This window comes from Lactuca virosa, chromosome 2 (genome assembly GCF_052849685.1).
Source record: "Lactuca virosa cultivar CGN04683 chromosome 2, Lactuca_virosa_CGN04683_v6, whole genome shotgun sequence".
In the NCBI taxonomy this organism is placed as follows: Eukaryota; Viridiplantae; Streptophyta; class Magnoliopsida; order Asterales; family Asteraceae; genus Lactuca; species Lactuca virosa.
The window spans coordinates 207,686,880-207,699,139 of record NC_136427.1 but is presented as its reverse complement, the minus strand read 5'-3'; positions in this window follow the sequence as shown (position 1 = coordinate 207,699,139).

Below are 12,260 nucleotides of genomic sequence, written 5' to 3'. Positions count from 1 at the left end.
AGTTGCTCTCTCTTTTTTGCTTTTATCCGTTGAAATTAGACAAACACATGTACTTTTCTTGTATTCTTAATAAAGTTTTACAACTTATGAGTTCTAATTTTTGAGTTTCGTTTCTAAGATGTATTTAGTTAAAATTGGTAAATATGAACATGGTTCTTGGAATTTTGTTGAGTTTTATGAGACATACAAGCTTTGTAGTTGTATGTACAAACAATAGTTCAAAGGAGGATGTATTACACAGAAAATTATCAACTAAAAGGGATTTTTGTGTGATATGAAGTGATAAGAGTTTAAAACTCATAAAACTTTCATTCTTCTTCCCACTTTTCTGAACAAGTCACCAAAATATGAACGAAAACTAATCTGAGAGGCTTTTCTTATGCTTGAAAAAACGTTTGGGAAATAGATCTGAACAGATCTTGGCGAGAACCGAACGGGTCTAAACAAATAACGGTTCAAATGAACGGATCTGAGCGGATCTGAGGCGAAGAACAACAGATCTGAACACATCAGAGGCGAAACTGAGGTTGAGACCAAAAGACGATAGCTATTCGTTCTTGGTCCCACGGATGGCGCCAAATGTTGCGACATGTGCTCAGGCTGCCGGGTCTTCTTTGTTGGATCCGAATCGGAGATCTGGAAGTGGTGTCGTCAACAAGTTCCCGACGAGATACCTAAGCAAACATCACAGCAAAGCCGTTAGCATTGCCCCAGGGACTGTGCCCCGGGAGCAAGCTCCGACGATCAAGTTAGATTGATTGGTGGAGGTGAGATGGTTCTCCCTAGATGGAGAGAACCATCGTAGTGTGTAGGGTGTGAGTTTAGCCATGGAGTCTCTAGGTTATAGAACGTGGCTAGAAGCTTGTTAGAAGCTATAGGGTTTCAGGGGTCCTCTTTCAAGAAGGAGCTTATGTTCTATTTATATGGGACAATTAGGTCAAGAGAGAGCTAGGTCAGGCCTTGGGCCAGCCCAACTTAGGCCCAGCTAGTAAGGAGTTGGGAGAGAGATCTTGGGCGCCTTACAAGGCTAAAAGGCGAGTGTCAGGAGAGCGCAAGTCAAGGCTGGCATGCCAGGTCTTGACGTCCGGATCATGCTAATGGACCATACGGTAACAATATCCAAGGGATAAATGCAATAAATAGCAACATCCTTTTATTTATTTATGTATCATAGCATCTTAATTTCACTTAGTATTCACCATAGAAGGCGTAAAACCAATCATGTTTGTAACCAAAAGTTCAACAAGGTACTATATTTTGCTTATCAATAATTATGCGGATGTTTATATGAATCTTTGAGAGAGACCTAAAATCAAAAGGTTTAAACATGGAAAAATATTAACAAATATATGAATCTCAATTTTGAACCAATTGATTTGATTATACAATTGAATATATGTCTATTTGTTGTTGTTTTTCCGATTAGATTATTGTAATGTATACTGATTTCTCAGTTTTTGATGTGTTTGTTTTGTTATAAGAAGAGGTATGCAGCTCGGTCATATTGCGAAATGGTTCTAGATTAGGCTTACTTGATGCATATAATATTAAAAGCCACTCACATAATGAAGAAGAAGCAGCAGGTGAGGTTCTACCATATAATTTCTTAATTAGGATTCCAAGATTTGATGATATAATGTTTAAATATCATATTAGATGTGTTCAGTTGCAAGTTGCCGACAAGACATACCTTCAAGATACAATCTGAGTTCAATTTCAAAGCAAACAAGTAAGACATATGTAAATAAACTGTCTCGTGTTTCACCACAGGATCACCTCCTAGTTAGAGATTAATTTATATAAGAATCATATAATGGAGATTGTGTTGGTGATTTTAGTGTCACCGGGCATTTTGGTAAATTGGAACTAACATGTGAGCTAATGGGCTTATTATTTGTACTTTATATTATATGTTTTGGTGAATACGGAGTGCTTGCATCTATAAGATCAAATTATAAGCTGGTACGACATAACAGTGGGGGTCAAAGGGGCCACGCCCCTTGCATGGTCCTAGGGGCAGCGCCCCTAGCGGGGTCCAAGGCACAGCGGGTGGGGTCGAGGGGCATCGCTATGGTAAGATTGACAAATCTTGTTAGTTTTGGAAACCATTAATTAACCCATTAAATTCGAGATTCTCCTAAATAATTTAGAAGATAAAAACCCTAATCTATCATGTATTATGTATATATACGACTCCTCTTTTGAGCCATATAGAACCCTTCTCAACTCTTCTTCTTCTAAAACGAATACTCAGAACTCTCTGGCGATTTGGTTTGTGTTTCTGTGCCTAGATACACAAGTTTCCTTTTGGATTATCCTAGACTGGATTTCCTATAACCCAGGCATAGGGTGAAAATATAAGTTCGGAAAGTGAACTTACACAGTCCATAAGGAATTTGGTTTTCCACCATCACCCTAATACTCCCCAACAGATTATTCTTATGAATTTTGAGCATTCGGTATTATTTCTAGTTATTTGAGTTTTCTAATAGATTTCTACCTAAGATGACCGACTATAGTGGAATACCTTGTCAAAGCAAAACTCGTCGCAGCACCGTATGAAAAGATGGTGTGGTCAACGCATGAGACACAAGCAATATAAAAAATTAGAGACTGAACAAAAAAATTGAGAAGCAGAGGCAACATATGTGAATGAACAAACTCCAATGATATCCAATCACCAACATAATTGCATCCAAATCACATGTAAGGATGCAAACGTGAAGGACGTCAATCGATACAACATATCTCTTATGTTTCGATCCAACCTATTAATATGATGGGATATGATCACATGATATACTATAATAGTTCCATCTTTGGAGATGGGATTCAGTGCGAGAGAAAAATCGTTAGTGGTGAAAGCACCGTCAATAAACCCCCTTTTCTAGCCACTTGCATTATAATTTTTTTTAAGAAAAGAAAAAGTCAATCCTTTTTCAATAATTTAATTATCTTCGTACAACGAGTGAGATGGAAACATGCAACAAACTGCGTCGCTAAGCCTTTTTGTATGGTAAAGCTAATTCTTTTAAAGACTACATCCAAAGATCTAGGGGATATAACATTGTTATGCATGATCCGTTGTACTTTATTAAGAAGTTTCACCGCATCCGACACGAGGAAACCAAACGTATCAAATGCAAATGGTATGAACACGTGTTGATTTTCCATGCACGATTTCTCATGTTTGGTGACTTTGCCTGTAGCAGCTTTTAAAGCAGTCTGTCCCGCTGTGAAACCCCCATCCCTCAAGCCCACGAGAGGGGATAGCCCTGTATGGTCCATACATGCGTGTTTCCCTTCGACTCATCCAAAAATCAAAATGGCAGCCGGTCTAAGGGTTGACCTTCCTTCTGCCGGGTCAGTCAAGAAATTCACAGGTGCCTCTTTCTTGGCGGAAACCCCATCACGCTTAAATATGTCAAACAAAATATCCCTAACCATATCGTGCCTGTATTTGAACCCCGTGAGTTCTTTACAGTGAACTGCATGCTCTCCAAAAGAGTCCAAACATGCCTTGCGACACACCAGACATATCTCGTCAACTGGGAATATTGAAATCATGAGTCGATATTTGAGGATAGTACGATACTCCACAGGAGACATATGTTGGCCAAGCCCATCTATAGGGATAGCTAGAAGAAAATATTGAGCATATGGTGCACGTAAGCACTGGAAAACCGCTTTCTGTCGAGCCGTTATGTCGAGATGCACTTCCATATCTTAGACAATTTTACGAAAAAGGGCACTTGCTAGTGTATTCTGGGATTTAGGGGGGCCAGTGTCTTTAGTAGTAAAACTGCTAAGGTCAATATCCGGAAGCTTGTTACGAAGAGAAGCCAAGGCACAATCATAATCAGAATCCATACCATATACGTCACTATCCCGTAAGATATGGTCTTGCAATACCAAAGATTGGGCCCTTGAGGTAACAAAAGCATATGAGGTAGCCTCTACTGCCGAGTATAAACCGAAACCACCAAACCTAACGGGTAAGGAAGCAATTCGTCACTGTATGTCGCCAAAGAAAGGGCCACCACAAACCACAATGTCCTCAATCACCCCGCGCAACCGATCGTCAAAGAATATTGCCGCCTCCTTCATGTGAACGGTTTGACACGTCATCAGCCCAAAGAAAAGCTTAGCAATACCCATACAAGACCGAAGCAGAAGGAGCTCACTCTGGGGTCAGACAATTGTGGAAGAATGCGCATCAAATTCACAACGTTTTCGGCTCTCTTTATGGCTAAGCTGCTAATGAAACTAAGATATCTACTGACAGCTCCCTCAAGAAGTTTCACTCCCAAAGGCGGCCTCCCGATGCCAGCCGGGAATAGCCCCTCGCGTAGCTTTCTACCATCACACGAGGGCCAAAAGAGCTCGATTTTCTTGATATTCAGTTGAAAGCCCAATTTTGGGCCAATCACCGTAATGATGTCCAACGCCTTGGCCACCTCCTCCAAATCTGCAATAAGTGTGCCATCATCAAGGTACCATGCATGGAGAAGAAGCTTGCAATTGTCTCTAATATTATGCAAGAGTGGGTGCAACACAAGGGCAAAGAGAAGTTGTCTCAAGGGGTCTCCTTGCTGAACCCCAGTAGTGGACCAAATATGTGTGTTGCCTAGTTACAACCATGCTGCTTAACCATATAGGAATTCAACCCACAATGATATAGAAGGACACCTCAATCTGACATATCATGAAGTAATGCGGATCTGTCGACAAATTGTTATATGAATTTGAATAGTTGTTGGTATTTTACTATTTGTATTTTAGATATTTGATGTATTGAATAATAAACATTGATTAGAAATGAGAAATCATTGTTTTATATTTCAAGTAATTTTAGTCGTGATTTTGTGCCAAGTAATTTAATTAAAACTAAGTATTAGCGACAAAAAAAAATCGTTAATGGTGAAACCACTAAACATATTAAATAAACCCCATTTTCAAGCCATTTACATCATAGTTGTTATGTTTTTGCTACAATTTTAAATAGGTGTGAGCATATATCTTCCTATTTGGATTTTAGATATTTGATGTATTAACTCTAACACGTCTGTTACTATTCTATAAGTAGAACTTAGTGGTGGAGGTACCAAATTCCACGCACCATGTACATGGTCCAAATTTTTGCACGTCTTTGTTCCGCGATTGACAGGCTAGGCTTTGGGGCAGGTTTATTTGAAGAATTTCATGGAAAAAAAAAACTATAGACTAATGATCTTATTTAATTTGTGTACATATATAAGTTCTATATTTTAACAAGGCATAATTATGAAAAAACACCGATGTCTTGCCAATAATTTCACAATACAACAGGAATAACAATTGACTAAGTTGAAGTATTTGGATCAGACTTGCATTGAAAAACCATTAATGTACTGGATTACTTATATATGTTACTTTCCGATACAACAAAAAAAACAAACATGTTTTCAGGTAAAGCCAATTCATTTATTTGTCTGGGACTTCATATTCATACCCATATTCAATCTCTTACTACGCTCCCACTACCCATTTCTACACATCTTATCATATTTTTTAGAAAAGCATATACTCTCTTAAGTCTATTCTACTCTTAACTTATACCATTTTTCCATAGGGTGATAGGGAACATGGGATTATAATCCTCTGCCACTGAGATTGAGTGATCACTATGTCAACACATCTTATTAATTATCTTATTTTATATTTGTATTTTCACGTGTGCTCGTTGCATACATTGTATCTTCCCGATTGAAGATCACTCATTTCAACATTTCACCCTTACTTCCATGTTTACCATATGACAGCACATGGGGTGTGGACATATATATATATATATATATATATATATATATATATATATATATATATATATATATATATATATATATATATATATATATATATTTTTTTTTTTTTTTTTTTTTGAAAGGCAACATATATTAAACAGAGCAAAATCTCAGCCAGGAACTAGGGCGCATATATATATATATATATATATATATATATATATATATATATATATATATATATATATATATATATATAGGGAAATGATCAAATGAGAACACATAAAAGGTTGAGAACGCGAGAACAAGTATATTCATTTGTGATTCCATGTATTCATTTGTGGAAAAATGATAAATTTTTACGCACAATCAACATGAATATGCTTTTTTCTCTTCAATTGAAATTAAAGGCGTAAAAATTTATCATTTCTCCACAAATGAATACATGAATCGCAAATGAATATACTTTGTTCTCGCGTTCTCAACCTTTTTGATGTTCTCATTTGATCATACTCCTATATATATATATATATATATATATATATATATATATATATATATATATATATATATATATATATATAGGGAATAGTGAATATACCTAACAACCCTATATAAGCTTATATACCTAAACCTTATACTGCGTCGTTTTACCTGCTAATGAAATCACGTCCAATTGATTTTCTACAAATCTAATTTTGAGTAATGTGATTATTCGTTTATTCCCCTTATTATATCCACATAAATCGGTCTTACATCTCATTTTTCTAATCACTGTACATAAAATCGTGGAGGATGAATCGATCTGAGAACACGAAATCTCGAACCAATCGCCGAAACCAACGAGGTTAATCTGATTTGAGTTGCATCCGTAAGCAAACACGTTGTAAAATGAAATGGGGTTTAGTAGAAGAAACTGGGGCGACGGGTAGGTGGTCGACATCAGTGATGGACGCAAGTTAAGATTTTTCCCACCTGAATCGCATCTGAGGTTCAATTCCTTATCAATTTGGCATTTTTCTTGTTTTAGTTTTCCGCCATGAAGGTGTATTTCACCTCGTATTCTGCTATTCTTCTAACATATTTAGGTCGTCAAAAGTTGGGCTAAATTGTGTTAATGAGAATTGTTCAGTTCAAGTTGGTTTTCAATGCCTATTAGGTGTTTGATGGAATGTCTAATAGGTATTTTTGACCAATGGTTGCTCAACACCCCTACACAGGCAAGGATATTGACTTACCACTTATCATCTACATCTACATTTAATTTCCTATTGTGAGTTTACAATTCGGATTTGTATATAGTTGATGTACCTTAGTTCTAACCAGAAATTGGCGTATTCTGTTGAAATTGTGTCAATTGGTGGTGAGATTGTGTTGTTGTATAAACAAGATGGACAATACCTTAGGCCCTCAGACCCTGCATACGAGCAAATACTGGAATTTTAGCAATTGGTGGCACGGCACACACATGTACCTCTTCTAGAAGCATCATTTCAATATCAACCATCATACCCTGAATAATTAAACTACATAACAGAGGAATCATATATCAACACTAATTAACCTGAGCAAAATCAATGAAATAAATGATGAGCCAGTATGCCCTCATCATTTGTTCTTTTGTTTTTAAAAAAAAAATTAGAATCGATTTCTTATAATATTCAGTGGTATATACGCGTGAGTTTACCCTCCCTTTTTGCTTCCCTTCTCTCATAAATGATAACTGCCAATTACTTGTTGGTTATTTTCTTATTCTTATCATCTGACCAATGTACAACTGTGACTGCATTCTGATCCATACTATAAGCAAGAGTACTGAAGAAATCAAATATCGAGTGGGGCAACTAAAAGTTGATAAAACATATTGTTTATAGTTGCCCCACTCGATATTTGATTTCTTCAGTACTCTTGCTTATAGTATGGATCAGAATGCAGTCACAGTTGTACATTGGTCAGATGATAAGAATAAGAAAATAACCAACAAGTAATTGGCAGTTATCATTTATGAGAGAAGGGAAGCAATAAGGGAGGGTAAACTCACGCTTCATATACCACTGAATATTATAAGAAATCGATTCTAAATTTTTTTTTTAAAAAACAAAAGAACAAATGATGAGGGCATACTGGCTCATCATTTATTTCATTGATTTCGCTCAGGTTAATTAGTGTTGATATATGATTCCTCTGTTATGTAGTTTAATTATTCAGGGTATGATGGTTGATATTGAAATGATGCTTCTAGAAGAGGTACATGTGTGTGTCGTGCCACCAATTGCTAAAATTCCAGTATTTGCTCGTATGCAGGGTCTGAGGGCCTAAGGTATTGTCCATCTTGTTTATACAACAACACAATCTCACCACCAATTGACACAATTTCAACAGAAAACGCCAATTTCTGGTTAGAACTAAGGTACATCAACTATATACAAATCCGAATTGTAAACTCACAATAGGAAATTAAATGTAGATGTAGATGATAAGTGGTAAGTCAATATCCTTGCATGTGTAGGGGTGTTGAGCAACCATTGGTCAAAAATACCTATTAGGCATTCCATCAAACACCTAATAGGCATTGAAAACCAACTTGAACTGAACAATTCTCATTAACACAATTTAGCCCAACTTTTGACGACCTAAATATGTTAGAAGAATAGCAGAATACGAGGTGAAATACACCTTCATGGCGGAAAACTAAAACAAGGAAAATGCCAAATTGATAAGGAATTGAACCTCAGATGCGATTCAGGTGGGAAAAATCTTAACTTGCGTCCATCACTGATGTCGACCACCTACCCGTCGCCCCAGATTCTTCTACTAAACCCCATTTCATTTTACAACGTGTTTGCTTACGGCTGCAACTCAAATCAGATTAACCTCGTTGGTTTCAGCGATTGGTTCGAGATTTCGTGTTCTCAGATCGATTCATCCTCCACGATTTTATGTACAGTGATTAGAAAAATGAGATGTAAGACCGATTTATGTGGATATAATAAGGGGAATAAACGAATAATCACATTACTCAAAATTAGATTTGTAGAAAATCAATTGGACGTGATTTCATTAGCAGGTAAAACGACGCAGTATAAGGTTTAGGTATATAAGCTTATATAGGGTTGTTAGGTATATTCACTATTCCCATATATATATATATATATATATATATATATATATATATATATATATATATATATATAGGGAAATGATCAAATGAGAACACCTAAAAGGTTGAGAACGCGAGAACAGTTTTGGACCAATCAATATATAAGGGTATAAATGAAATTTTACATTATAATTAAATATGAAAAAATCAAGGTTAATTAATTGATTCCTAAATTTTAGGGTAATGAATTCGGTTACCTAAAGTATCATGTTAATTGATTTTTTTACCACAAAACCAGGAATGTGTCTATTTATTTTATTAATTTATTAGAAATTAAGAAAACCTTGATCTTGCAATACCGTTTTTTATTTTTTTTATGATACATGAATATACCAATAATTTGAAAATTAATAATTTAATAATTGTTCGTATATATTTATTTCAACCATTATTATAATCAAATATTAACACAGTGTTAATTTTAAATGAATTAAACATAACTTACAAATAAAAGAACCAATAAAATTCTAATCACAAATAAATAAAAAGCTTATTTCACTTTTTTTTTCAAAAAATGAATATAAATCCAAATCCAAATCAATACACTTGTATTCACAAATGAAAATTTTCCTCAAAAAACCTAGTACTACTCCAATTTCAAATGAATACACATCATTTTACAAATAATTCAATGCATTTTTTTCATCAAATAATAAAAATAGTGTAAAAATTATCATTTCTTTTTAAAATGAATACCTCTAATCATAAATAAATATACTATTCACACATAAATACACTTATATTCATAAATAAATAATCATTTACACATGAATACACTGATATTCACAAATGAATACACTGTTATTAATAAACAAATACAAAATAAAAATAGTGTAAAAATTATCATTTCTTCATAAAATGAATACCCCTAATCATAAATAAATACACTCATTGATCACACATGAATACCCTGCTATTCATAAATAAATACAGTCATTCACATATAAATACACTGATATTCACAAATAAATATAAGAAAATAGTTGTTGCCCTCTCGTTTCAGCCCTCAATTCATCCCTTTTCTCATTCCTTTTTTATCAAGTATTACCACACCAAAAGCACCATTTTAATGCTTAATTTGTTGCTGAAATCAAAGACCAAGAACAACTACAAAAACATTACCTTTCTGGTCATTGTTAGTTGCTGAATTTCAAGTAAATCAAGACCCAAGAAACCTCCATATTAAGGTTTAATTCCTCCACATGAATTAATATTCATGAAAACCTCGACTTCCAGCACAAATAGCGATCCCTAACCACCCCTGGTACATCGATGATCGATGTAGTCCCACTTCTTGAATCGAGTTTAATCTTCCAGACTCTTCTATAATTATCCCTATGACATCGATTTTTCCTGTTTTGCCTTCGGAACTGATAATGCAGCACGAATAGGGAGAACTCCCATCGATTTCCCGTAGATTCCTTCACTTCTTGAATGGATTTCACTTGTATGTAAAGAAACAGTATGAGCACAAACTATTTCCGACAACCAGGTCTGCCGTTGGCTCCTTGCGCTGCCCTAATACCACCGTATCGCCACCCCTGCTACATCCTCCTCCTTCTCGATCTCTCTTTCAGTCACACCCATTCTTTCCCGCATCTTCTAATTCTGTCTACTAACCCATTGCATCTAATTTCTCTCAGGATCTGTCGTGCTCACCCCCACGATCGGCACACATTGAATATGCGTGTGTGTGTCTCGTTGATTCCCGATCGACCAAACCCACTATAGCCTGATCATGTTTAATTTGATGAACTAATTTTTGCTCCTTCTGTTGATTCCATCCTTCTCCTTTCTTTAATCGAACCGAGAACCGGTGGTTTTTTCCCCTCCTCTTCGCGATAAATCTACCACCACCGAACCCTCCTTCTTTCCCTTTCTTCTTCTTCATTCGCTGCCAAGAATAACCACCATGAAGGTCTGATTTAGACAGATCTATTGAGACTGATGTACAGATGAGGGAGGCTTGCCCTAGGTATAGAGAGAAAGATGAAGTCGAAAATGGGGGAGTGAATGATGAAGTCGTAGGTTTATACAGAGAGAGATTGAGAGATTTTAGGAGTTGTTTAAAATAATGGAATGATTAATTACCATGATACCCTTTTCTTATTTTTAATTCAAATTAATTGAATTTAAACATTTTAATAATAACAAAATTACTAATTAATTATAGCCTTAGATCTAAGATAATAGATGGATAAGGTCTGCTCTCGCGTTCTCAACCTTTTAGGTGTTCTCATTTGATCCTACTCCTATATATATATATATATATATATATATATATATATATATATATATATATATATATATATATATATATATATATATATATAGGGTTAGGTTATTTTGTTTTTACTAACTATTGTGTGCCAGAATGCACAAATCTGGACCAACGGATGGAATTCATCAATGGACATGATTTGAGAGTGTATGATATTACAATGGGGTAGCATGTACCATATAATCATACAAATTTTAGCAAAAGGGTATTTTGGACAATTAACTACAATTATAAAAGGAAATTTTCGGATATTTATGGATAATTAATTCTCCTAATTTTAAAAATATGAATTTTTTTAATTAATTCAATTTTAATTCTAACATAATTTGTAAACATAACCGATTTTATTCTGTCAGAATATTTTTTTAGTTAGAATGATGCTCTTTCAGAATTTTATTCTATTATAATATTATTGAAGAATAACAAAGTTCTTGAATCTGAGGTTGGAAAATAACAACATTCTAATATATTCTTATACATCCAAACTTAAATACAAATTCATACATATTCTTACAGACTAAAAGTCTTATACATTTTAATATAATTATACATATTCTAAAAGAATATTAACAAAAATGAATAAAATTCTTAAAAAATAACAACATTATTAAAATGTGAGTATGTTCAAACTTTATTCATTCTTCAAGTTATTCCTATTAGGTCTTCAACACATTCTTCCAGCTATTCCTATCACAAATACAACAAAAACTAATAATGGTTAAAAACATGTTGCTTGCAATTAACTATCACTTTATATATTCTGGTAGAATACATAGAATATATTCTGGCAGAATACATAGATTTTATTCTGGCAGAATATATTCTGACAGAATACCTAGAATACATTCAAAAGTATCGTATTTACTGCTAATATAATTTTAGATTCCAAATACACAATAACAAGGGAGAATAGAAATTGGAATTCAAAATCACAAAATGAACCAAAATAATACACAAACAAATTACTTACCTTTTTAAACAATTTTCTAGAACAAGATGAGTAGCTTTCACCAATCTATATTGGCATATGATATTA